The sequence below is a fragment of the Corvus brachyrhynchos genome, unplaced genomic scaffold (genome assembly GCF_000691975.1).
Source record: "Corvus brachyrhynchos isolate BGI_N302 unplaced genomic scaffold, ASM69197v1 scaffold162, whole genome shotgun sequence".
NCBI classification, from domain to species: domain Eukaryota; kingdom Metazoa; phylum Chordata; class Aves; order Passeriformes; family Corvidae; genus Corvus; species Corvus brachyrhynchos.
Window position 1 is genome coordinate 791,255 of NW_008236696.1, and position 26,204 is coordinate 817,458.

At 46.8% G+C, this 26,204-nt stretch overlaps 1 protein-coding gene across 9 annotated transcripts in view; it reads right to left on the bottom strand.

The window, feature by feature from the left end:
* The window catches only part of TNIK (TRAF2 and NCK interacting kinase), a 125,135-nt gene that overhangs the window by 98,687 nt on the left and 244 nt on the right, over nucleotides 1-26,204 (bottom strand). The gene's annotated exons all lie outside the window — the stretch shown is intronic.

The window sequence follows — 26,204 nt, forward strand, 5'->3', positions numbered from 1 at the left end:
TTTCTATCCACACCAGTATATTTTAAAGCGTGATTCCTGTATCACCTCCACCTAAATTCATCTCTCACCTGCTCATCCTCTCCTGGGCTCTCCCTGAGGGGCCAAGGTGAGACTGAGCAGTGTGGTCCCTAGCAGAGTAATAGATGCAGTAGTAAGTGCAACATCAGTATCAGATCACAGTGCTTTACCACAGAGACTGACCCTATTTCCTTCACAGGATGGTCCACTGAAGAGCACAAGGCTAGCTCTGTAACCAAGTATATTCCCAAACAACAAACTGCCATGACTTCCAGGTTTTAAATCCTGTTCCCATGGTGGGGCACGTCATAAATTCATGGGAGCGACAGCAGCCCCTGTTTTCCCCAGAAACAAGTATCCTTGCTCACCAGCCCTGACCCTTTCATCTGTACAGCCGAAAACGGGTTCAGGACTGAGTCTTCTCCATGGGGGATGTGATCTCCTCCAAGTGTGAAGGTCCTCCTCAATCACAAGCACATCTGCCTGCAGAGACCAGTGCCTCTGGAGCCCTCCTGCAGCAGAGGACCCGGGTCCCCCATGACCCCTCTCTGAACCAGACCCCACGTACCACACCAAGGACCCTCCAGAGCTTCACAAGGCTGACCAGCCCATTCAGCAACTCCCTGGGGAGTCAGAAGGACTGGCTAGAAAATGTGGTTTTGGCATCAGTTACCCAAGAACTGTAATAAAGTGAGCAGTGTTCCCGCTAGGCTGACGGTACCGATGAGCCAAGGGAGGCACGGAAAGGTCAGCAGTCCTGATCATACCAAAACCACATCGCACAGCAGAAACATTCAGCTCTTCAATCCTACTCCTGTCCTACTCCTGACCGCATACATCTGATTCTTTTCAAGCTGTAGCCCACCGGGCATTATCTGACTAATCCCGCAGCAAGGAAACCCCAAAAGTTCCCTTTTCCACAAAGTTTCTCATCACCACAGCTCAATGACTTATACAGCAAAAAAGGCCACAAGGAATCACTGTTGCAAGCCCTTTAAGGGAGACGCCAAATTAATTACCAAAGCACCACAGAGTCCAAAGTCATTCCAAATGTAACAACATGGCGAGAGATGAGTCATCTCAGGAAATGCCAGGAGCTCCTCTGTCACCAGCCACAAGGCAAGGCCAATTTTTGCTCCTGAGAGGAAGAAAAATACTAGATAATCTGAAATGGATCACACCAGTCACTGGACAGGAGGTAGCAGAATATTAGGATGGCCTGCAAAATCTGTTTGTGTCACTGAAAAAGAAGTGGAGATATTTTTCAATGTGCTGCTGTGCAGGAGAAGCATCCTACTTCCTTCCTCATCACTGCTTCAGAGAGAGCACAAAGAATGCTCCTCCAAGAGTAAATTATTTAGGCAGTCATCTCAGCGAGTTATTTCCGCTCATTTCCAAGGAACAATACGGCTCAGCCTGGGATTTAAACCAGCAGCAATGAAATGGTGCCCAGTCGACTCCAAGCAGAAGACGGACAGAGAGCACCACAAAACCCCCGTTAATAGAGGAGGATGCAGCACACACTTAACGTGGCTTAAACACAGACATGCAATCACAGGGGCTGCAGCTATCCACAAAAAACTGCTCCATCTTCACATCCTGTGAAGGAATGAAGGAACAGACTTTCCTCCTAGAAGACAGCTGGGTTTTCTAGTTTTACGTGAATTGCTCTAATCTTGTTGTGACAGTGTAGAGCAACCAGAGGATGCTGCGAGTTAAAACGCCCTCATTTGTCTGTAAGTTTTACGAGGGAACAGGGCTGCCAAATCAGACCACTGCAAAGTGAGGATGTGACAGCTGTAACTAGGGCAATTTCAGTCAGGGAAAAGATATAAATAAATGAAGAAATGGGGAAAAAAAGAAATAACAGAGAAACTATACATTACAGGAGGGGAAGGGGAAAAAAGAAATGCAGCTACTAAAGACAAAAGTTGGCTATTTGCCTATTTAATGCTCTCTTCAAACTATTATTGTGTTCCTCGCGTGCCTGATGCACAATGGTTTAAGAACAGACTGGGAGAGGGGAGAGGAAGCTGAGGGTCAAAGCACAGCACCTGCCTGCCTGATTGCAGTCTTTCTAAAAGAACTCCAGCTAGGACTTGGCCAAAGCCACCAGCAGCACTGATGGAGGCACGCACGTACCTCCCAATGTTGATGGAGGTGGTTTCAAGTCTCAAGCATGTGAACCCTGCATGGAAAAAGTCTGTGCTGCGACGTTACAGCCAAAGCAGGAAATGACCTGACACCCTGACCCTGACTTGCTCGGAATTCTACGGGAATCAAAGAGGCTTTGTAATGAGACTACTGGAAAATCAGATCTACCTGAGCATTCTCCAAAACAGAGGCCAAGCCCCTCTGCCGCTACCCGACTTCCATGGAATTATAAAACATTAAGCCATGAAAAAAGAAATAAAATAAAAAATCTCAGAATTGTCAATAAATTTAGATGTGCAGCCATTTAATAAGATTGCAATTCTTTTTAAGAAATATTTTCTCAAAAAACAGTCTGAGAAATAAAAATAGTTCAGAGTCCATCTAGCTCCAGCCCTTTATCCTCTTGTCTTCCTCAGCACCAAAAACATGGAATCTATCTTTAAAGCCAGAGAGCCCTCAGTGGCTGTGGATGGCCTGGAAGCAGAGCCGAAGTCTGGTGGCCAACAAGCTAGTGCTGAGGAGCGTATTTTTAAAATGTGCACTTTGCAAGGTTTTGGCAACGTTTCCTTTTTCGTCTTGACCTCGTCACAATTATTCTTCCATTTCTGCTCATCACAACAGTTTCTATCATGAACTACGTGGTCCTGCTGGGTCCATGATATTTGGAGTCAAGATCTCCTGTAACGAGTCGCCAAGACCATGACAAGGTACAGCAGAACCTCCTTCCAGGGACAGCCTGGGCAGCAGAGCTGCCTCCAGCTGTAGATCCTGAGCCAGAGACTCCTTGTTTGCCTTCCAGCAGTGTCCACATCAGCCTAATGATGATGTATATTGAAGACAATTCCTGTCTGACCCCTCACCTGCTTCCCATACCAATTCCCTTGTAGGGCAGCCAGTGCCCATCAGACTGCAGGGGAACAGCAGATGGATGTGACCTTGAGCTGTCCCCAAGCCTGGAGCTGCACCCACAGGCAGGTTCCTGGTCACGGCTCAGCCCCCGGTCCACCCGCGCTTCCCGTGACCCAGTTCCATGCTGGGAAACTGGATTATGGCTCCCATTGATCCACTCGGTTTTCCGCTTCGATTTTGCTGGTGAAGCAGTGAAAGAGGTCATCCCTCTCTGCCACGTCTGCTGAGGCAGCTTCCTACCTACCAAAGAGCAGAGCTTATCTCCTTGGAGCTCCTTGCTAGCAACCAAGAGCCAGACAGCAAAAATATCTTGGAACTGTTAAAAACAGAAAATGTGACAATCAAGACGTGTTCCTGGATACACAGAGCACCTTCCCAACCTGCATACTCGGCAAGGCTTAAAAAAGGGCTGCCAGCACATACTACAGACAGTATTTTATATTATCTTTACAGTGTAGGCCACAGCATCCATCACCAAGATGCTGATGATGCGCCGAAGGACAGACTTCTATTGTCAGCAGGAGATACCCATCGCAGCTGAAGATTCTGAAATTACTGTTTCTTAAGAGAAAATGGAAGATTTATTGTTCACATAATAGTTAACGAAGGTCTTTTCTGGTGTAGAATAGTGGCTTACTTACAGGCCTTCATCTATGTCTCACATTGTATTATACAAGATTAAACAGTTTAGTTTTTTCAAGCTGGGATTTTAGGTAATGTGTGGATTGTCCAGCAGTAATTATAAGGACAGAGGTTACTTGTACTATCTGCTGTGCCCTCCCCAATCAGCTGGTACAGGGCTACCAGGGGGGACTCTCTTCCTACCCAGACAGTTTCTGGCTGAATTTCTTTAAGCTATGCAACCACAGGTAGAGAAGATTTATATTCTGTCATTGGATAAAGGTCTTCAGCTGAGATCAAAGCAGTTAGCTATAATTGCAGAGAAAAGGTTGCAAAACAAATCCTAATTTATCAGTAGGGATTTTTCACCTCCTTAAAGTATGTGCCATCTAGAGTAGGCAACAGAGACAGGAAGGCAGGAGAAAATCATCCATCATTAGAGAAGCTGCCCTCATTCCCTGTTTTGCTATTAGCCACAACAGAAATCCTAAACACAAGACAAAATCTCAGTGCTGTGTATTTTTTGACTCCCTTAAAAAACGTCTTCTAAATGAACAATGCATGCACAAAGTCATGGATCCCACCACTGCAATGTTTCTGCCTTCTCTCCATCCTCCTTCTCCCAGCTTCTTCTTAAAGCCGAGACCAGATTGTTTAATCCCAGCAGAAATTTCACGAGAAATCACAATTCCAGACAGAGGCAGAAAATGGCAGACAAAGACCACAAGACCAAATGACTCCAAACTGAAGACAGACAATGACTAATGGGAAAAAAAGAGCATCATTTATAAGTGAGAGTAATTAATCACCAGCAGGGATTGATGGATGAGCAGTGGAACCACTGATGCTTGAAGGATTTACACCAAAATTAAAGTTTGATCTGAATAAACTGCTCACGATGCAGCTGAGCCACTGTATGAATTAACAGGTGGAGTCTATCATCTGCCAGATGGCAAGGTAGGTCCGACCACCCCAAAATCCAGGATTTCTCACAGGGGTAGAGGCTGGAAGAAGCGGACTGACCCCTCTCTGTGCTAACCCACATGATGCCATCCTCCTGCACCAAGGAGGAGATGCAGTGTAACCCCTCTGCCTGCAGACTGGCATCACCTCACCACTTCAACCCTTCTCAGAAGCTTTAAGACTAACTTAGGTGTTGCACAAACTTTTGGGACCAGGCTGAATACCCACTTGTAAATGTACTATGGGAGTTTGGTCATCACTTAAGCAGTTCCAGAGTGCAAGAGAATAAAAGAATAAATAAACAGGAAAGAGAAAGCCCAGCCATCATATAATCAACCACCAGAAACATGCAAGGCAAAAAGGAGGGAATAAAGAACAGTATTCTCCCCTTTTACCTCAGCCTAGCATTAAAAAGACAAGATACACTCCAAACTACAAGCCTCTATGAATGAAAAACTGGCAGAGTCAATAAAATGTGAAGTAAGCCTAATTCATTTTTACTATATGACCTACTTTCAGCCAGCTTTGATTCACATGAGCAGCTAGAGCTTCAAGGTGGTGATTCGGCAAGGTCTGTTCATTAAAGTCATTCTTTTCTTTATGGCTTTCAGCTTCAAGGGATAAGAAAACACATTTCTGTCAGAGACATTCGCCAAAAAGGTTCCCCCGGCACAAATGCAGCAGCAGCCAGGGGAAAAATGGGTATGAATGTAAATGCTGCTTCAGAACTGAAAGATGCTGGGAATGAAGAAAAACTTAATTGCTGGAGGTGATGCCTCCTCCACTGTGCTCAAACACCCACTGCATCCCATATGAAGCCCTGCAGGACAGGCAGGGATGCTCTGGGGGGGACCGGGGTGACGGTCCCTGCTCCCCAAGTATGCCCCTGCTGCAGCCATGACTCAGCTGCCTGCCTCGAGGTGTCCTGCCACCACGGATTCCTCGGTCCCTACGAAGGAACAGTGACTGTTTCCTCTGACAGGCCAGAGTGTGACCCCAAAGTATAGGGATGGGACCCTTGTACCACCACCCTGGCAGCAGTAAACCCCTTGAGGCTTCCCCAAAGAGCTCCCTCACACCCTCTTACACATTGGTGTAAGAGCCCTGACAGCTTTTTTCCCCCTCTCTGTCTCCCCAGGGAAAGAAAAAAGGAATTTGGAATAATCTGCTGGCACCTAGTTCTTCATCACATCCAGCTAGTCCTGGAGCAATAACTGGGACTGGATCTTAGATAAAATGCTGCAGAAAGTAATTTTCCATTTTGATTGGAGCATCTTCTCCCCCCTGATTCTAAAAGGGCTGTTCATATGCTTGGGCTGAACATGTAAACAAACACATTAGGAGCAAATATGGATGAGATTGAGCGTTGATTGATTTATCCTTAAATAACCACAGAGGTGATCTCCTCTCCTCACTGCAACACCAAGCAAGCTGGGTGTCTCACCTCTACAGACAATCTGCAAACCTGGGAGGAACTCAACCAAGGGAAGTAATTTGCTTTGTAAGCAGATACCTCATTCTGTTCAAAACAGTATGTGTCTTGACATCTCCCTGGCTAGCCCTGACATCAGGGTAGCTATTCCAGAATAGCATCCCTATTACCTGCACTGCCTGGGGCAGCCAGGGATGCTGTGGGGCAGGGAAGGATGGATGAACATACAGATCCTTCCACTGCAGTTTTCACTGTCTGCTCAGTCCCAGCTTCAAGTACCTCCACCATTTACAGAAAATTAGCAAGAAACAGTATTTTGACAAAGGCTGAGAATGCTGTACCAGGACAACATAGCTCTGCAGGCTGGAGTGAGCCACCCCTCGCCAAAGTCACCGCAGCAGAGATCAGTTACAGAGCCTTCAGAACAATCTGCCAAAATAACAGTAATTAGAAAATAAAGAGTTCATTTCTGTGCTCCTCTCAGGCTGCTGGCTGACAGCTTTGCTCCAGCTGGAATGGAGGGCACTGTCACCTCAGCAGCTGCTGCCACGAGCTGCTCCCACAAAGGGCACTCCACGTTCCTCCAGGAGCAGCCAGGCTTCACCTCGGGCCAGGGCAGGAAAAGGCATGTGGCTAAGAAAGGGGAGCCTTGGAAGACCTCTCATTAAATGCCTCCATGTGGAGTGAGCGGAGCTAGCTGGAACAGCAGCAGCTCATGCTGCAAAGACGTGTTAAAAACAAAGCAAAACCCCAGAGTGGGAACCAAAGCTCAAAAATACTGCACATTCCTCAGACAGGTATTGTGTTATACACACATTTTACAGTGAAGAGAAAAAAAAAAAAAAAAGAAAAAAGGATTTTTTTTTTTTTCTAGAAGGAAACCATCATTTGAATATTTTGGCTCAGAAGAATTTCCTTCCGTCATCAGCAAAGCAAAGGATCTGTGAGAAAATGTCCTTCCTGCAGAAAGGGGGAAAACAATTTCTGGCTTGAGGCTAAAAAATGAAGCAATAAACCCTCTAAAGCTCAACTGAATAAAATGCCATGAGAGCTTCTAGGTGGAGCTGAGCCTGACCTTAAGCCTGGCCTGACTAACTGTAGACTTCTCATGAGATTAAATAAAAATAAAAAATCATGCCCTGTGCATTGGTGTTCTGATGGACACACCCTCCTGGCAGCAGTCCTGGCTTGCCACCAGTCAGTACATTTGAGACTTAACTTACTTCTGTTCACCTTGAAGCAAAACATGCAGCTATACAAATATTTTCCATATTTTCAATGCAAATGGGGGATTATTCAAAAACAAGTTGATCTCAGCCTCCTAGGAGACATGGAAAGGTCACAGAGCAGGCTGCAGAATATTTTCCCAGCCTTCCTCAAAAATCTTTAAACTTACATGATTTCTCTATTTTAAGGCCTTCTCTGAGGCTTCTTCCCAAAAGTTCCAAAAAATAATCAATTAAAATGAAACCGCTCTACTAAAAGAGGACACCTAAGGACAAGCAAGTGTGGGCAGGAAAATAGATTTGGTACTTCTATGAACTCTGGCAGCAAAGACACAGGCAGATGGAAGCAGCAGCGAGGGAGCTCAGCTCAGCAGATCATGTGCCCAGCAGGAGGGTGCCCAGGAGTGCCACCCAGCACCGGGCACCTCGCTCCAGAGACACAATTCCCGTTCCTCGATCCCACTGGAGCAAAGGGCAGACTCCGTGCGGAGGCACGGGCTGGTCCGGGCAGCACTCACGGTGCCCACGCCACGGGTGGGAGACACCGGGCTGGAAAGGAGAGCAGAGGAGGATGAGGGGATGTGGGAAGCAGGGCAGCCCTGCGGCCCCGGAGCTCCCAAGGCTGTCAGCGGAGATGCTGCAGGATTGCGCTCGCTTGGCTCGGCACGGGAGCGGAGCTGCCTGTGAGTCACAGCTCTGCACCACTCGGCCCCGCTTCCCTCCCCTCCCAACTGGCTTGAGTATTAGATGTATTATTATTATTATTCCTCTCTCCTTTCTCTGGGTTTTTTTTTTGCCTCACTGGCTGTTTTGCCGCTCGCCAAAATATCTTCTGCTCAAGGGAGGGAGCTGCAGAGGGCAAAAGCCGGGGCTGACGGGGAGCCTGCCAGCCCCAGCCCCAGCCAGCCCCCATGGCCACAGTGGAGAAGCACCTGGGATGTGGACTTTTAATTTCCACTCATTTAATCGAAAACTCCTTGTAGGAGGTTTGCTAGTTCATATAAAGCTGCAATAATAAAACAGGTTTTCAGTGTTTAATTCACAACACTAACCTGGGCTCTAAAAGCCTCTAGAGTTTTTCCATGAGCTCCTGGCTAATGGGATGTCTCCAATCTTTACAGTGGGTCCTTTGTTTAGAGATTCAAGTAATCTCTGGCACAGCCTGAAAACATTCTTCTTGTCTCCTTTCACCTTAAAAAATAAAGTAAGATCTATAATAATTAATATTAAACTGAATTAACAGAGCCAGGAAGACTAAGTGGCAGACCTGCTGATATCTGTGGGAAAGCCTACCCAGAAGTTGATGGGAACAGACCCACAGAGCTGCTCTCCAGGTACCAGAGCTCAGTGCAGATCACTGGGCTATGAGTCCATTTCTCAGGATGACATTCAATGAAGATGCAGGATGGGGATGTGCTCCAGCTGGAACACGATGCACCAAGTGATAGCTAACATGGCCATTGGTGTTGTGGTTGGATGCACAAACGTGCCAGGGTGTGAAAGCGCAATGGAGTGTAAATCATCTGTGTTCAGTGTTTGCACGGGATTCACCATATCCCAGCTTATGGGAAGAGCTCACAGGTGGTACCAAAGGTAAGAGTACACCCTGAACACACCACAGAAAGAGGGATTTGAAGCTATTTGAGAAGAGGAGAAGCCACCCATCTTTGACCAGACAAGGGATGCAGCCTGGGCAGGCACACACAAATGCTTTAGGTCCTACCTGCAGAGGGAAGGCAGCATCTAAAGTCAGCTGGGTAATTCAGTCTGATCTCCCCATCTTGGCCGTTGGCAGAGGGGCTGATGAGTTGCCTTCAGGAAAAGAGATCTGCCCCATTCCAACAGCTTGTACAGGCCACAGACAGACACAAAATGCCACCAGCAGAGCAGAGTCAGGCCAGGCTCAGCAGAAATGGGATTGCTGCTCTGACTGGCAGCTCCAGTTTCCATGGTTAAGTTTTCATTCAGAAGCCAAAGCTACCCATATACAAAGCAAACTGAATCAATTTAAAACAGTGAACCCTGTAGCACTACAACATCACCTTCCTCTGTAGAAAAATGCTGCTCTTCACAGATGCCTTCTGCTTGTTGAGATGCAAGGTGTGTCTGCATCCTCCATAAGAGACCACAGCCGGTGCCAGACCCTGGGAATGCACAGATTGTGTGTGACGCCACCAAAAACTATCCTGGGTCCAGGTAATCTGTATCCACAGCTGCCCTCTCACTCAGCTCCCTTTTATCCATTCTTCAAAGTCTCCCCTGATGCTGCTAAAAGTGATCTCATTCCTACACTGAGCCAGTCAAATTTGTTGTCGTCAATTCTGCACTCACACAGGTTTTCTCCTCTGCTGCTGAAGACAGACCAGCTTCTCTGCAGGATCCCAAGGCCTGCACGGACCACAGCCAAATCTGCAGCTACCAAAAGGACCTCCTTCCTTTGCACTCTTTGCACCAGCAAGGGCTCTTGAGAGGATGGAGCAACTGCAAAGTTCATTCCCCCAGCTAACAGCCGTCTCTGCACTAAGTGCTGAAGATGTGCTGAGACTTGTTTGGTTTTTTCAGCAGCAGTTTTCCCTCAATACTGACCCCAAAGCCAGTTTCTCTTCCTTTGAGGACTCAAGGTCAGTCAGACCTTAGGAGAGGCAGAGGGTATCTGCTTTGGGATGGTTTGTCCACACACAGGGCACATATCTCAGGTGAACGGAGTAATCTGGATACTTCAGTAACTGACTTGGGCTTACCCAAACATATCCCACAATCCTCACACCTCAACCTCTTTGCTAAATCCAGTGTTTCCTAGTTCAGTTGCACCTCTGCTTTTCCCCCTGAGTGGATCCCTTTTCTTTCACAGCATTCTCTGCACTTCCATTCCTTTTGCTAAAGTCAGCAGTAAATCTTGTGGTAGCCTCTAATGGTAGGCATCAATAAAACAAACCAGCCTTGAGAGTCTTTTGTTTTCCAGCCAGACATATATCTGCTTTCTCGCCATTAGTACTACCTTCCTCTAAGCACCAGCTCAGCTGAGGGACTCCTGCATCACTGCTGCCAGGCTGACATCATTCAGATGAATGTTGTGGGACCAGTCAACCCTGAGAGCTGCCTCACTCCTCCATCATTCGGAGGTGCTCATCTATTACAACCATTTCCCTTCACATTTTCCTTCACCACTCTCACAAATTATCACCATCCCTACCAGATACACTATATTTGCTACACATTTCTAGGTAACTCTGCTCCAAACAGTTTTACTTAGAAGCCTTTGTACCCATTAAGGCCTGAAAGGATGAGTGCCAGTGGCCTTTTGTAGGTATATCCACAAGAGATCAAGAGAGTGCAAGGCATTCTATTCAAATTACTAATTTTACAGTATAATAATATTAATATTGTCCATTGAAAAAGTGCATTAATTAGGATGCTGGCAGTTTTTTGGACCACTGCCACACGAAGTAAGCACTTGAGGGTATGTGACTATTCAAGCCCAAGTCCCAAATTGCCGTTTACAACAGCGGCACACTCAGTTCAAGAGCCAAATCACCAAAATAATTAACAAGGGAACAACCTACAGAGGGTTAATGTTACTTATTTTTCCTCTACTAATTTCAGTTATTCCCTTCTTAGTAAAACAGTATTTAACCAGACCACAAATAATTTGCATAGCACACACGTGCTAGCTGCTGGGAGGTTTTTAAGCAAACAGAACAAATGCCTCATTAATAACTAAGTGCCAAGAAATGCAGAAAGAATTTTGTACAAGACTACGAAAACCAAAGTAGTTTATTCTTCTGACACTTGCCTTGGATTAAACACTATGCTCCTTTGATAAGACTGGTTTGGACACATGAGAAAATGAAAAAGGCAAGATCCACACATGTACAAGAAGGACACAAACTTGGGAGGTTTTTGTAGTTCAGACACAACTTTTTTATGCAGGTGAAGCTTCCACAAGCTCAGGGAGAGGCCTGGTCACTGGTACATTAATAGCACATGGATAATCTTTAACAGACACGATATTTCCCCTTTCCAGTTTCTGTTTCTATTTTTATCCTACAGCATGGACATGCAATCTTCACTGTAGTCTGCTGATCTCAAGGCTGATCTTCATTTCAGCAAAACGAAAGGTCAGCTACGGACCAGACACCAGAAAGGCCTCCCAGATGCCTGGGTATTTATTGACCTGATAATCTGGATGTCAGTGAGGATCTTGCCATAGAGGAAGCAAGAAGCCCTGGCCACCGCTGATCACCACCAGGACAACACCACTATTCCCCAAAATGCCTGAGATTTGCAAACACACTCTTTTTTACACAACAGAATAAACCCCAAACATTTTTAAGTTTTTGCAAAAATAAGATTTGCACCAAGGGGTCCAATCTGAATGACAAACCCACAGGTGTTGTTTGGCTGTGGTGTTTTCCCAAGGTGCAAGAGAAGCACATTTGATCCCTTGGATCTTTCTCATTCTGCTTCAGGGAAGGTATTTTCCTTTGGGATCACTAAGTTCGAAACCCAAATCCTAATTTTCCACCTGTGAAGCCACTGCTGTACCATAGTTATTAAGGGTCAAAGTCCTTCTACTCCTCAAAGAGGTTATAGCCAAAACCTATTTTCAGAAACTAGGGTTTCTCAGCATTGTGGGACTGACAAAACTTAGTGCCATCCTCTTCAGCATCTCAAAATAAGCTAACTTTGGCTCATACCCATCAGTCAAGAGATCCAGTTTCTCCTGCAGGATCTTCAGCAAAGCTTCCCAGCCCCATTTATGAAAGCAGAGACTTGAAAACATCTGCCAAGACAAAATGACTTCATTTTTAGAAGCTCTTGGTGCCCTGACCTGCAATGTAAGTCAACAAAAGAATGAGGTCTACCAGCATAGCTGCAGGTCAGGTCCCCTTTTGCCTCATTGTAACCTAAGGCATCTAAAATTAAAGCAGACTCCTGCAAGTGAGGATGACCAGGGCCTCTGGTTTTTGCATTCCCAGCCTGACATATGGGGCTGCAGATGAGACTTTGCATGTGCACGTACACACACAGGCTTGGGGTGAGAGAAAGGTTCAAACACAAAGAATTCCAGGCTCTTGAAGACCATCAGTTGGAAGCAGCTGCAGAAACCTTTGATAATTCCCTGGGTTAGTGAGCACTTTGCTGCTTAAATCTCTCCCTGGCCAGAGCTATTGCTTGTCACCCACCAAAAGCTAATCCTCTTTTTTCTGATTTCATCTCTATCTTCTCTTTTCCCCCCTCCATACGAGTGCAAAGCACCTTTAATCTTAATTTCAGATGTACTTTTCATGATGCTGCAGATGTGTTATCTGCCAATGACAGCATTTGCCACCTATTTCTCCTTAAAGGACACTGCTTGACCTTGCAACAGCTTCCATGCCTCCAGCTTTAGAGGCTTTCTATTTGAATGGATCACAAGTAATCACTTTTCTGTATCCATTATTAGCAGTGAACCAGCTACCCAGAGAGCTTCTGCTTTGTTGGTTTTTTTTTCCCCTTCCAAATGCAGCATTTTTCCCAGGCAGAGACATATTATGGCAATTCAGACACTGACAACTGTGTAAATCACACCCAGGCAAAAGTTATTGATGACCTCATTCCAGTAAAGCATGAGATGATCAGGCTGCCCCACGGTATTTTGATCATCTGAGAACCCTGAAATTGAAAGTCACAGGCTCCATTTTGCTTGGAAATCTAACAAAAGGCATTAACTGTGACAAAAGGCACTTAGAACATCTCTTAAATTATCTCATTTCACACCAGCAGTAACAAATACTCATTTTCCTTTATTAACACACTCTCCTTGCCCATAACCATTCTCATTTTTCTAATTTTGAATTAAAACGCTTTCAAGTTATTGATCGCTTCTGCTGGAATTCTTTCCTCCTGATTTTATTAGCTCTCGTACACAGCCTAATTTGAGCAATATGAACAGTGCATCCAACACAACCACCTCTCTAGCAGACCTGTCTCCCAGGAGTCGACGTGATTAATCTCTCCCGTGCAAGACAAGTCACGTTCCACAGCCCCAGCTCCTCCACACTGCTGGTGTGCTCAGAACGGCACTCTCAAATCTGTTATTAAATTATGTAATTACCTTATTTCTTCTCAAGTGCCTTCCCAAACAGGTTGTAGACAGTCACCAGTGAGGGGAGAAGAAAACCCAACACTGGGAGTGTTTGCTGGAGCTTCCAAGAGCATTTGCTCTTGCCTTTCACTGGATTTCTCCCCATGCCAGCTCAGCTGTGGGCTCCCACAGCCCAAGGAACATTCCCTACCACTGGAATAGTGCTGAAGGCAGTAATTAGCATAAGCAAAGGCGCACACTGCTGTGGCTATGCCAGGAGATGCATCCCCTCCGAGGGATGCAGGATGGCCTCACAGCTGGCTGGGGTTTCTTGGACCCTCACAGGCACATGGCCCTGGCAGGGCCTCAGCCAGCTGAGGGACAGGGGTCACACACTGCTCCCACTGTATTTAGATCCACTGGTGATATGCAGAGTCCTCACTAAGCACAATCCCAAGCGCCATATCACAGGTTTAGGGTGCCTTCTAGAAGAAAGATGGCAGATTTGGAGGAAGAAGGGTCATCTTAGACACATGGCCTAGCCCAAAATTGTGCTCTCTGTCAGCCCTTTGGCTAATCCCCTGCTAGGTGCCCTTTGTAGCTGCTGGCACTGCTCTGCAACCCTGTATCTGCTGTGGAACAGCATGGGAAAAGCACCAGATTTCCTCGGCCGAGTTTTAGCTACTATGGGCAGATGCAAATAAAAAAGGTCCAAACAAAAACAAATCCCCAAGATTGCCACAAGAGAGAAAAAGGCTGGAAGATGGAGGTGGTGCTGTAGTGCTTAACCTGGGTGAGCAAACGTGTTCTGCTTTCTCTGCACAAAGCTAAACACCAACGATTCACAGAGCCCAAGTCAATCCAGGCCAAAGACACATGAATGGCTGGAGAAGCAGCCTCTCCCTGCCCTTCCTCAAGCAGAAAGCTCTCCTGTGACTGCACAATCCATCACACCAGCACAGCAGCATGTGTGCAATTCCATCTGCAGTCCAAGGAGTCACACGGCAGCCGGCATGAAGGAACAATGTACCCCATCCATGGTGGCTTTTAAAGGTTGAACAGTGACAGACCTCAAATCCAGCTGCTCCTGGGGGGGCTGAACTCCATCGACAGCATCCCTGCTGGGGGACAGCCATGCCCTGGGTCACTGCCCAGCTGAGTGACCTCCCCGTGATGCCCACTGCCCCCCTAGCCCCTGAATCAGTGTGGATGCTAAAGGCAGAGTACTTCCAAACCACACCATGACTATCCCAAGAGATGCTGGCTTTTGTCAGTTCAAAAAACATTAAGAATACTGGAGGAGTCCTTTCAGCAGGTGTTCACAGGCCCAGCTCAGTGCTGGGCTGCTGCAGGATTTTCAGCTGATGCTGAGTGTTTTCTCTGTGACCAGGACTCACCCACTGGATACTGCCCTTCAGCGCCACAGATCAAGACTTTTCTGCATTTTTGGCAGTTTCATGACTACAGCAAACAATGTTTCTGCAGAGCCCAAAAATGTAATTTGACACAGCATTTTGGAAGCCTGTTTCTCTAACACAAGATTTCCATTTTCTTTGGCAAAGTACCCTTCGTGTTAGCCCTACTGGCATTCACATGCACAATTCACAATTCATCTGGAACAGGCTATTTACAGAAATTTTGCTGAACTGGCTGTCTTTCTATTAGTTATGTAGAAAAGAAAAGGTTTGGCCTTGATCCTGGACCTGCTGAATTAAAGTGTGAAAGGGAAAATCTCTGAAGCCTAGGAACGCAAAGGCATTTCCACTGGTGCTGCCCACTTCAACTACAGCCATAATTGTTCTAAAAAACACAAGAGACTAATGGCAAGTCCAGTGGAATTTGCAATTTTCCTAAGCCCTGATCACTGCTTATACTGAATTTCTACCTCTGTAAAACAAAGATGCATTTCCAGCCTTTGTGTTGTCCATGAGAGCTTCAAACTCTGAAGAGTCCCAGGTGGGGAGGGGGGACGTTGGCTGGAGACTTCTGAATGCTCAGGTTAGGTACTGAATGAGGCATCTTCTTCTCAAATAATGGTTTTTCTCAGGGAGAAATTGCAACGCCAAGGAAAGTACTGGCATAAAGACTTACCAACAGCAAGATATGCCAGAGTGGAAACCTCCCATCTTTTCAAATGGGGATGCAAAGCAAGAAGAAAAGAGTTAACCTGGAAGGGTGAAATGGTTGCATGTCTCACTGTGCTGGCCCCAGAGAGCAGGGCACAAGAGATGGTGGTCTCTCCCAGCACATCTGCTTACCTCTGTTTCCTTTGCCATCGAGTTCAACTTTCCCTCAGCAACAGCCACTGTAAGCTTGGGGTTTTTTAAATGCAAATCAACTCTGCCACACAGGACACTGACCTGAATGCAGGCACACAGCCCCACCAGCCCAATGCCCTGGTCATTATACCATCATCAGGAAAGTTAAGGATAGGGAGCAGAGGCCTTGGAATGAATTCCTAGCTTTCCCTTCCAACCCTCCATCTGGTTACTACTACTGACCATTAAAATAGGGGTTCCAGAGGAGAAGCTCAACTGAGAGCTCAGTACCAAAGATTCCCATACCATCCCAAATTTGAGGCCTCCACCAGGAATCCCTGCAGACCCCAGGACTGATTGCCCAGATGGAGGAACCACCCTGAAGTGCACAAACACCAACAGTTACTTCAACGAAAACACAATACCAACCTGTGAGGCACGAATCACACCTTTTAACTAATAATAAGGAATCCATGAGTTACTATTTTTTAATGTAGCTGTTTTACTATATAATCCTGACCTCATTTGCTCTAGATACCACACAGGCAAACATAAAATACATTCCTTCACACTGACCCTGTTAATAACCATTTCTTGAGGAGCAGAAGAACTGTAAGGAGCTAAGAAAATTTTTTGTTCATTATAAACCAGACCTATTGAAACAATATCCCCACTCAGCACTAACTGGGGAAAAAAAATAATTACATCAGGCTAAGGCCACATCCCCTGAAATAAGATGTGATGGGACCATCATCTGTTCCTGGCAGCCCAGGAGGAGCATCTCCTCCAGTGACAGCAGCACATCACACTAATGGGTCTTGCCCAGCCAAGGTGCTTCTGCCTCTCCATCCTTAGTGGCCACTGAGAGCTAACAAAGCCAGCACAGCTTCCAGACCAGGCATGTGGGCAGCTTTGTAAAATTAACTACAGGCATCTGATACCCAATTTGGTCCTTTACAAAACTCTCTCCCTTCCATCCTTCCAGGGCTCCCATTTTTAAACATAATGGACTGGATTACCTCCCTGTCCCTTTTTGCTCCTGCACATTCCAGGTCATTTCAAGTATCATTTTTTGTCAGGTTCGGCTTTACAGTGGGGTTAAAAAATAAAGAAAAAAACAAAGGTGTGCAGAAGGCTGTTCATTTTGGAAACTCACTGCCAGGGGTCACAAACATCCCCGTAAATATTAGAAACTGGAGCAAAGCAGCATCCCTTCCACTCCAGGGTGCTCCTCCTGCTGACACTGGGTGACTCTTGCTGAAACCCCCCAACCTCACAAATGAAATAGCCCAACAAACGAGGAGGTTCCTACAGCCCCCAGGTCCAACCACCACAATAAATTAGAGATTCACAGCAAGACAAAGCCCACCATCCCCTATCCAGCCCTTAAATTTTTCATCCTCTTGCAGACCTGTGGGCCACTTCTGAGTCTCCTGGATGCATCCCATCACAACCTCTCTGCTGGGAAAACCAAGGTGACACATGGAAAACGAGCATTTACCAACTCCTCTTTAAGAGCACTGCCCTGCTCCAGAGAGAAAAAAAACCTTGGGGAGGGAAGTCTGAGAATACCAGCAATCCCTGGGACATCAGTGCACAGGTGTGTAGCCCAGCCCAAGGCAGATAACTGTGTGAGCACACGGGTTGGGATGCTCCACACCCAAGGGCGAGCACTGGGCACAGGGAGAGGTGACTATGGCACCTGACAGGACTCTCTGGGCTGGATCACCACAGCTTGTGCTAACAACGGCTCAGGTTCCCCCACATCCCTCTCCAGCTGATAGCAGCACTGTCTGCAGCCCCAAACTCCTTCACAGCTACCTACACATGAGCTGAGATGGGCTGGGGGACAAGGGGATGTGAGGATGGACCTGGGCCTTTAGTCACACACTTCCATGTGCACATTTCAACACAAGAATTTAAGACACCTAAAGACACACCAAAAAATTTGAAGACTTAAACAAAACCAAAAAAAATTTACACCAATCTGCCATTCTTATGCAAGAAGAGGAAAAAATCCCACAACATTTGGAAGCAGGCTGTGTTTGCTTGGCGCTTTCCATCTTTAGGTAATTAGTGTAAAGGGCTTCCCAGGTAAACCTAAGAATAAACAGCAGATTTCAAGAGAGACACCATTCTCTCTGCAGTGAGCCTTCAAAGCATAACCAGGAGAAGCTGCAGAGCTCCAGCTGGCTCCCTGTAGGCATTGCTTGCCTCTGAGTCCTCAGGGTCAGCCACAAGTCAAGCTGCATCAAAATTGGGAATGACATAAAAAAATGACAAGCAAGAAATGTCTCTGAAGACAAACACCACTGCATTCACAAATGCTTCAAATGCACAGCCTGGACCAACAGCCTGCTGCTCCTCCCATCCTCTTCTCTAAGCTTTCTAAAAAGTGCCTTCCTAGCTGAGAGTGGCACCTTCAGAGCTGGGAGGAACAAAACACCTCCCGGCTCCAAAACCTACTTTTCAGTGCTTCTCTCGGTTGTTTTCCTCAGCTGACCTAGTAGCAGCTGCTCTACTTGCTCCGCTGGGAATGAGCCTTGCTCCCAGCCTTCTGTTTCCAAAATGTTGCTGCAGGGGCACCTAGCCTCCCCATCGCCTCATAGATGGATTTCCAGTGCTGGTGCCACCCAGCAGCTCCCAGCTCTGCCCCCCCAGACCACACCAGCATTGCTGTTTCTGATGATATCGAGAAAGGAGGTAAAGACAGGGATGGGAAAGGAAAGATGGAAAGGAGAAGAGAGGAGTCATTCAGCAAAGGTCACTGGAGAAGTCCAGAGCAGTGAGGACCTGGCCCCAGGCTCCCTGCGCACTGCACCCGGCTCTAATTCACCAGAAGAGCCTGTTACTTCTTAAATACAATATCCAAGTTTGCAACTGCAAAAAGCAGCAGGTACCAGCTTCTGCTGAGAGCAAGAAGCTCCTCACCTGCGCCCTGCAGCCCGGGGCTACCATTAGAGGGATATAAACTAACAGCAAACAGTTTTTGTAACCCACCCGAGCCTTACAGCACGCACATCTCATCCACCAGTCACAGCCAGTAAAATACTGCTGGTAAGATCCTAGAGCGAGCAGAGCTATGGGAGCTTCAGCAGACAAGAAGCCACCCCTCCCAAAACAGAGAGCGATGCTTTCACATGTAATAACCCAAATTCTAAAAGCTGGCTCTTTTCTAAACGCCTGTCCCACACTGCACCCCCACCTCTCACTTTTAAGTGTCCTCACAAAAGATCTGAGAAAAGACAAGTCTGAGTTCCCAGTCCAGCCATTCCTCTGGGACAGGAGAAGGTGGCACTGGACACGGTGCTTGCTCCTGTTATCTGCAAAGCAGCTGCTTGCACTGTGCACCTTCTAATGCCCACAAGTCAAGGAGAGGGCTCTCCCTCTGTCCCTATCCATGCCTGGCACCCACACAAACACGTTCCCCATGCTTTGCAGCACCACTGACTGCACTTGGCATCTTTAAAAGCAGCTTTTCTAACCCTAAGACATCGCAGATATTTCCTTTGTCCTGCAAAACTGTGCAGTATTTACAGAATCAGAGCATCCAGCAATACAAGAGAGACTGGACAAATGTCACTCCACAGATGCATCAGTCTGCTCCTGACCTTCACCCTGCCCTTTCCCTTCACAAACTCTGCAGGGAGGGAAAGGGAACAGAGATTTAAAGGGAGCAATGCAGAAACATTTTAAATCACCTTTTATAACCTGCATTCTCTGGGACTGAAAAAGCACCTTTCCCTTCCATTATTCAGAAAGCAGCGAAGCTAATGTGACATATTGGTGCGTAGGTGTGTGGGGGCTGGTTTCTTGTGGGGGGAGGGAGGGCTGAGGGCTCGCTCTGTGTTTCAGAGAAATGAAGCAGCACAAGATGTACCAGTTGCTCTGGTAACAAAGCTTTTGCCTTTTTTTTTTTTTTCTGTAAGAATGAAGCATCACTTTAAGCATTTTTCAGTTCAGACTTCCTTGCCTGCATGGCAAAAACAAATATGTGTTTCAGAAACACACACACTCCATTTGAGTCAGCATGGAAAGGACCTTCTCCTCCAGAGCTACTATAACACTGTGGGGAAGCTGAAAAAATTGAGATCACCCGTTTTCCTTCTGATAAGGCTACAGGAGTTATCACACACACCAGTACTCCAGCCCAGCCCCTTCCTGTCACCCAGTAAGAGCTCATAAAAGCCCAGCACCACCTGCAAGCTGGTGCCTGTGGAAGCAGTGCAGACCCCAGCCCTGGTGAGCATCCCCACACGGCAGCACCACCATCCTCTCTTCCAGCACACGGAGCCATCCCAGCGGAAACAATGGCTTAATATTTAATACTGTGCTTGTAATACAGAAGGATTATAAAGCAGCTTGTAAGTCTTGTAAATCCATTCACACCCACACAGACCATCCCTGACCTTGAAGGTGACGTGTGGCCGGTGCCCACCCACAAGGGTCTGTGTCTGGATGTGGATGTGAGTGGTCCAGCCAACCCCAAAACCATCTCCGTGGAAGGAAGAGCCTAGGACAGGGCAGGGTGGGCACACACAAAGTGCTCCCCTGCCTCAGTCCCTGGAGCAGGCTCTCAGTGCAGCACTAAACCATGGGGAAAGCCAGGGAGCTTCCCAAACCAGAGGGACCAACCCCTCATGTGCAGTGACCATGAGAGCATGAGGAAGGATGGCTACACACATTCACACACGTGTGGTTACACTCAGCCTGCCCTGCGCCCTGCAGCAAAAGTAACCTCTGAAGAGCTTGAAAACACAAAAAAGGACCCAAAGCTGAGGATACAACACCAGAACCACCAACGCGGCTCAAGTCACACCCAACTTCACACCATCACAGTTCATCTGAGAAACAAGAAGGTGGGAAAAGAGAAATGTTCACAGTGCACCTTCAAATGCAATAGCTGGCTGTCTAGGGTTGGAGCTGCTTGTTTAGACTGCAGCATGATGGGGCTCTGAATTCCTTCAGCAGCCTGGGGATGGGGGCACCAGGTGCCCTTGGTGTGCTCAGCAGCAGCACCCAGCACCACAGGCCAGGCGCTGGGACAAGGGTGGTCTGCAGGCACCGGTGTGCACACATTCAGTCTGGCCTCTCAAGTAAGGCACAGCAGTCAGTCTGCAGCTGTAAAAGCTGTGTATATAAACTACAGTTAATTCTTTACAGCAACAATCCCCAGGAAATATTAATTGTGTGCGGCGTGGTAGCTTCTTCCACACAGATAAAGCAACAGTGATTAATTATCGAGCTATTGACCATCAGCCTTTCAGAAAGGGAGACAATAAACCAACTGATGATTAAAGACAATTACTGTCATTCTTGACTCAGGCTAATTATCTGAACTCCTGATAATGACCCAGGAACCTGGAGAGTTTCTGTTCTCACCAGGGCTGATGCAAGGGCCCAGCACTTGATCAGCAGCAGCCAGACTGAGACAGATGTCAGGCAGGCTGAACACAGCAGAGACCCCACTCCATTTTCTCATATCCACCCTCAAAAATAAGTTAAAGGAAAAAGGAGTCTTCTAAAAGCCCTTTTTAAAGATGTTTACCTGCTACCCCACCAACCTGCACTGGTGGAATGCCTGGGGATGCCAGGAGGAAAGATGCCACTGTGCATGGAGTGCACGAACAGCACCCAGGAGCGCAGGACACATTACCCTCCTCCTCTGGCATCTATGTAAAGTCCAGGACAACATTATCAAACACAGCTTGTGCCTGGGACATTCTCACAGTCTCAGGGACCAAACCGCCCCAGCAGCCCTGCTGCTCCCAGCTCTCCAGCAACAGGTGACCTTGGATTTCAAATATTTTATTCACTTTGACCTTGGATTTCAAATATTTTATTCACTTTCTCATACCCACATACCTCAACATCTCCATCTACTGGGTCAAATCTGGGCGTTTGCCTCCAGGTGGATCAGCCCTGGCTTCCGGCAAATACCAGCTGGAAAAAAATACATCCTCACGAAAGACCTTGGGATGCATTTCCTCAACCTTTCCCCCTGTGTATTGTACCCCAGACAGACACACACGCACAGAGTACAACAAAGAGCAATTACAAAAACCACGGTTTTTTCAAACAGCTGCCTCACTTGGGCTGGCAGAGGACATGGACAGCCTGAGAGTGCTCCACTGCCCTGGGTGGCTCCTAGGGGTGATTCCCTTGCCCTGCCCCATCACGTGGTGATGGTAAAGGAGCTCCTTGGAGGGCCACAGCTGACACTGGCGGCACGTGGATCCCACACACTCTAAACTAGAGCACCGACTATTGCTGCGTAATAGCTTGGTGATTATATGGCATTTACCAGATAATTAAACAATCAATAGTTATTGTGCAGTTACAGAGGTGCCCACAAACTCTATCTTGTTCCCTGTGAAATAAAACCGTGCTGAAGCTGTAAATGGAGACCCATATCCACAGGGCACAAGGCAAAGCAGTATTTGGCATTAATGACCACTGTCCTCCTGGTACAGTTGGCAAGAAACACGTGAGTATGTAATCTCAACATCATTTACTTCAATGTTGTAAAATACACAAGATGAGAGGTACAAAGGTTACCATCTGATCTACTTCCTGATTTTTTTTCTCACTACTGCAAAGGCATCAAAATCCCTCTTGGCTGACACCATCCATGGGCCACTGTCTGAATGGCCATAGCTAAGCCCATAAGAACACTGGGGGATTGCTCTGGTTTTCCACTTACTCAGTGCACAGTAAGTAGCCCACCACATGGGTCCCCAAGCTTTGCAACCATCTATTGGACAGGTATTTCTGAGTAACCCAGTGTCCTTTGACTTTGAACCCATGTATTTATTGGTGCTGGACACACCACCGGTTGTGGCCCTGATCTATCCAGGCAATCTTAGCACACACGGTATTTTAAGGAGTATTTGTTTGCTCTCATGCAGAGTAGAAATAAACAGTAATAGTAATGTTCTGGGACATAAAAGCAGCATTTCCTCACAATTTAGATAATGCTCTGAAGGGTTTTATTGAGTTTTGTGTTTAGAGTTTTGCTTTCAGCCATCAGCTATAAACCAGTGAGGCAAAGGTTCAATTCCCCAAGTCCAACTCATTGTATTCCTCATAGTCATTCCTTAAACACCTATAACAAAAATAAAATCCAAGGACACAAAAATTCACTACTACCACAATGTCTGGCACAGAAGCTAGCAAGTTCTCAGTCTTTCTGCAAAACCAGTTTACAATCTGTAACATAAGATGCAGGATTATTAGAAAATGAAGAAAAGCTTCTGATTCAATTAGATAAATCATCACCAGTGTGGTCCCTCATTAAAATAAAAATCGAGCTATTCACAAGAGATTGTTAAGCAGCGAACAAGGAATGTTATTTCTCTCTGCATTTTTCCAAAGCAAAGAGCTTGTGGTTGGGGTTAGAGAAGTGAGAGCAGAGTAGGTCGCTGCCGAGGGCTCCTGCAGTGCCCAGGTGTCACTGGGGTATGGCCAGAGCTGGGAAGAACCAAAGGGATATTTTAACCTGCTGTCCTGAGCAAAGAAAGACCTTTACTTGAAAACACAGAGGTCAAACCAAATCAGTTGCCATGCCTTGAGCACAAGGCTCACAGAACAAGGCTTTGATTCACAGAAGCACTGTGAACCACCTGAAAGGGATCTTCAAACCATGGCCCAGAAAGCAGGATCAAAGTAGCAGCTGCATCCCAGTGCACACACTCTGGAAGTGGGTGCCCTCCTTCTGGGAGCTCTCAAGGTGCGCCAGGCTTGGCCAACATGGCTCTCCTCCTCTGAGCAAGGAGAAAGGCACATGGTGTGGCAGGGGCTGGCTCCATGAATCCCTGCTCTCTGAGGGCTCCTGTAACACTCCTCAGGCTCCCCATCCTGCTGGGCTGTGAGATCGTTCAGCTGTCAGAACAACATAACCATGCCCTTTATCCCATGGGATCAGTGGGAAGTTTGCACCTTGCACATTTTCCCCCCAGGTCCTGGGCAGGCCAGCTGGCTACCACCAGGACACCTGTAGTCTCCAGCACAAACATGGCCATGCAGCAGTGTTAGACCTGGCTGCTATATCAGATTTTCTAGGGGAAACATCAGGACTGCAGTCCTGTTCTGGCAGTCTTGCAGCACACAGACATAAAATGTTATCCCCTGCCTGGTACAAACATCTCACTTCTGCCTCTTCCCAACAGGAAAGTTGCTTTTCTTGCTTCAGAGAGGGACCAGCCATGAGAAGAGGAGGTGATGCTCACCAGGTGACTGCTCCTAGCTGAGAGCACAGGGGTTGGACATGCAGAGCTTGGGCTGGCACCCAGCACCAGAACCTAAAAACACAACCGGAGGCACACACAGCCTCTAGGAGGGCAGCAGTGGTGCACCTCAGGTAACACAGCATAGGGGGGTGGGTCACCACCCCTACAGGGATTTAACAGATGTGGCACTTAGGTACATGGTTGAGGGGTGGGCTTGGCATTGCTGGGTTACTGTCTGGACTCAGTGTTAAAGACCTTTTCCAAACTAAATGATTCTGTAAGCAGTCCAGCCCTGCCTGAGAGGGATTTGGAAATGGCAGTGGAACAACCATCTAATTACAGAGGACACTGCTCCTAGGTATGGATCACTTCTAAGGGCTGATTTAGAATGGAGCCAGAAGGTCTGTGTGTCTTGAAAGTTGATCCATTTGTTTTGCTGCAAGAGATAAATACAGCGGTGGTATCTGGAGAAAAAGAATCGCAGAGATCTTATTTCCGTGCTGGGTTTTAGGGTGGGACACCATAAACAGTTATGTTATGTTTTATATCAAAGTCTCCTTTTGTTTATAGAGTGTGTGCTACTCTCGGACTTCAGTTTAAGAGAGCTGTGAAGTCAAGCTTAGCCTAAGCTCATACCTCAATACTTACTAATTTGGTTTGGACAGCAACGTTCTCCCCTCCGCCCCCGGCACCATCCCGTCTGGCACCGGCACCACGTGAATCACACTGAGGACAATCCGGTTACTCCAGCAAGTTAAAAACAGTTAGGAGGAGGATTTTCCCCTTGTACAACATGGGGAAAAGGAACACAGAAACGTTCAGCCTACACTCGGGACATTTCTGGGTGGTTTTTATCTCCTTTGAGGTAACACACAGACTCACGGAAAGAATCGAACCCAGCAAGAGGAAATCCGATCAGCTGAGCCACACAACCAGCAGCACCAGCTTATTTCCCTTTTCTGCTCTCCACAAAAACATGATGCTTTGAAAAGGCCATTACAGGCACATAGTTTCCACGGATTGTTAGAAATATGAACCAGTTAAAATTAGGTCACCTTCCACCGTTATTTTAGCAGCTGAGAAGAAAAACAGTTCAGAAGGGAGCTCCCGTGGCAGGGAGCACATGGTGGGAAAACAATGAATACCAGAGGGGAAGGCTCCCTGGAATATAACCTTGATAAAAACAGCTTTGGGGTGGGGCAGTTTTTCCTTTGTTTTTGGGGTTTTTTTAAAATCTATTCCAGTTCAAAAATTCACACATTTAAAACTCCAGAAGTTCCAGTTCATCTTCAGTTCACTTCAATCCCTTGATCCTTCTACTGACAGGATTAGTCCACAGCAGCAGGAGGATGGGGAACATTGGTTCTTTAAACACCATTCTCTTCAGCAGGGCCAGCTTGCTGTCTTTTAGAGCACGACAGGCAAGAGCTGCGTCTCCAAAGCCACAGAGCAGGAGCACATGAGTATGTTCCTTTCTACAGTCAAAATGAAACATGGGCATGACGAGTAAACAGGATCCCTGTGTGCCCACACACGCATGAGTACATGTGTATACAGCACTTGTGCCCACACGTACAGGAGTTTCTTGGAGAATGAGGCCCAGGGGAGGTACTGACTCCCAACAGAACCAAAACAGTTGGCAAATTCCTCATGCAACCATGACAAGAAACATCTCCCCACCATACACAAGCACAGAAACCCCAGACTTTGAAATAATTCAATCCCACCCCAAATGCACAGGAATCATCAATAAAAAGACCCCACCAAGATGACAAAATCTGGAAATCCCCCAAGCTAAGATGTGTTTGGGACAGGTGATATAATATAGTAGAGGTGGGCATTTTAAATATTCTTGTAAAGAAGTTCATGCTTTTAAAATCCTGCTCTCCACAATCCCTTCACTATTCTCATCTGGATTGCTGCTTCTAGATGTTTAGAAAAACTTAAAGCAATCCTACTGCCTGTAACAGGCACTTCAATAAAAACATTTTAATAGTGTTTTTAATCCTGTAGCAGGTTTCTGCCAGTGGAAAGGACGGCAGCCAGCCCACGTGCAAGCAGAGCACTAGACTGTAGCAAACTCATTTGGCAGCCTATTGCAGCCGTAAACTCAGCTCTTAGAAGAGATCGAGATTTAGCTATTAAAGCACAGACTTTTCACTCCCTCCTCATCATCTAATCAATAAAAAGCAACTGGGGGGAAAGGGGGGAAAAAAAAAAGCAATTCATTTTCTTGTGACAGTTTCAGAACTAATGTGAATTGCTTATTATAAGAGCTCTGTGTGCTACACAGTACTTGCACACAAGACCAACAGGCCAGAGTTCAGC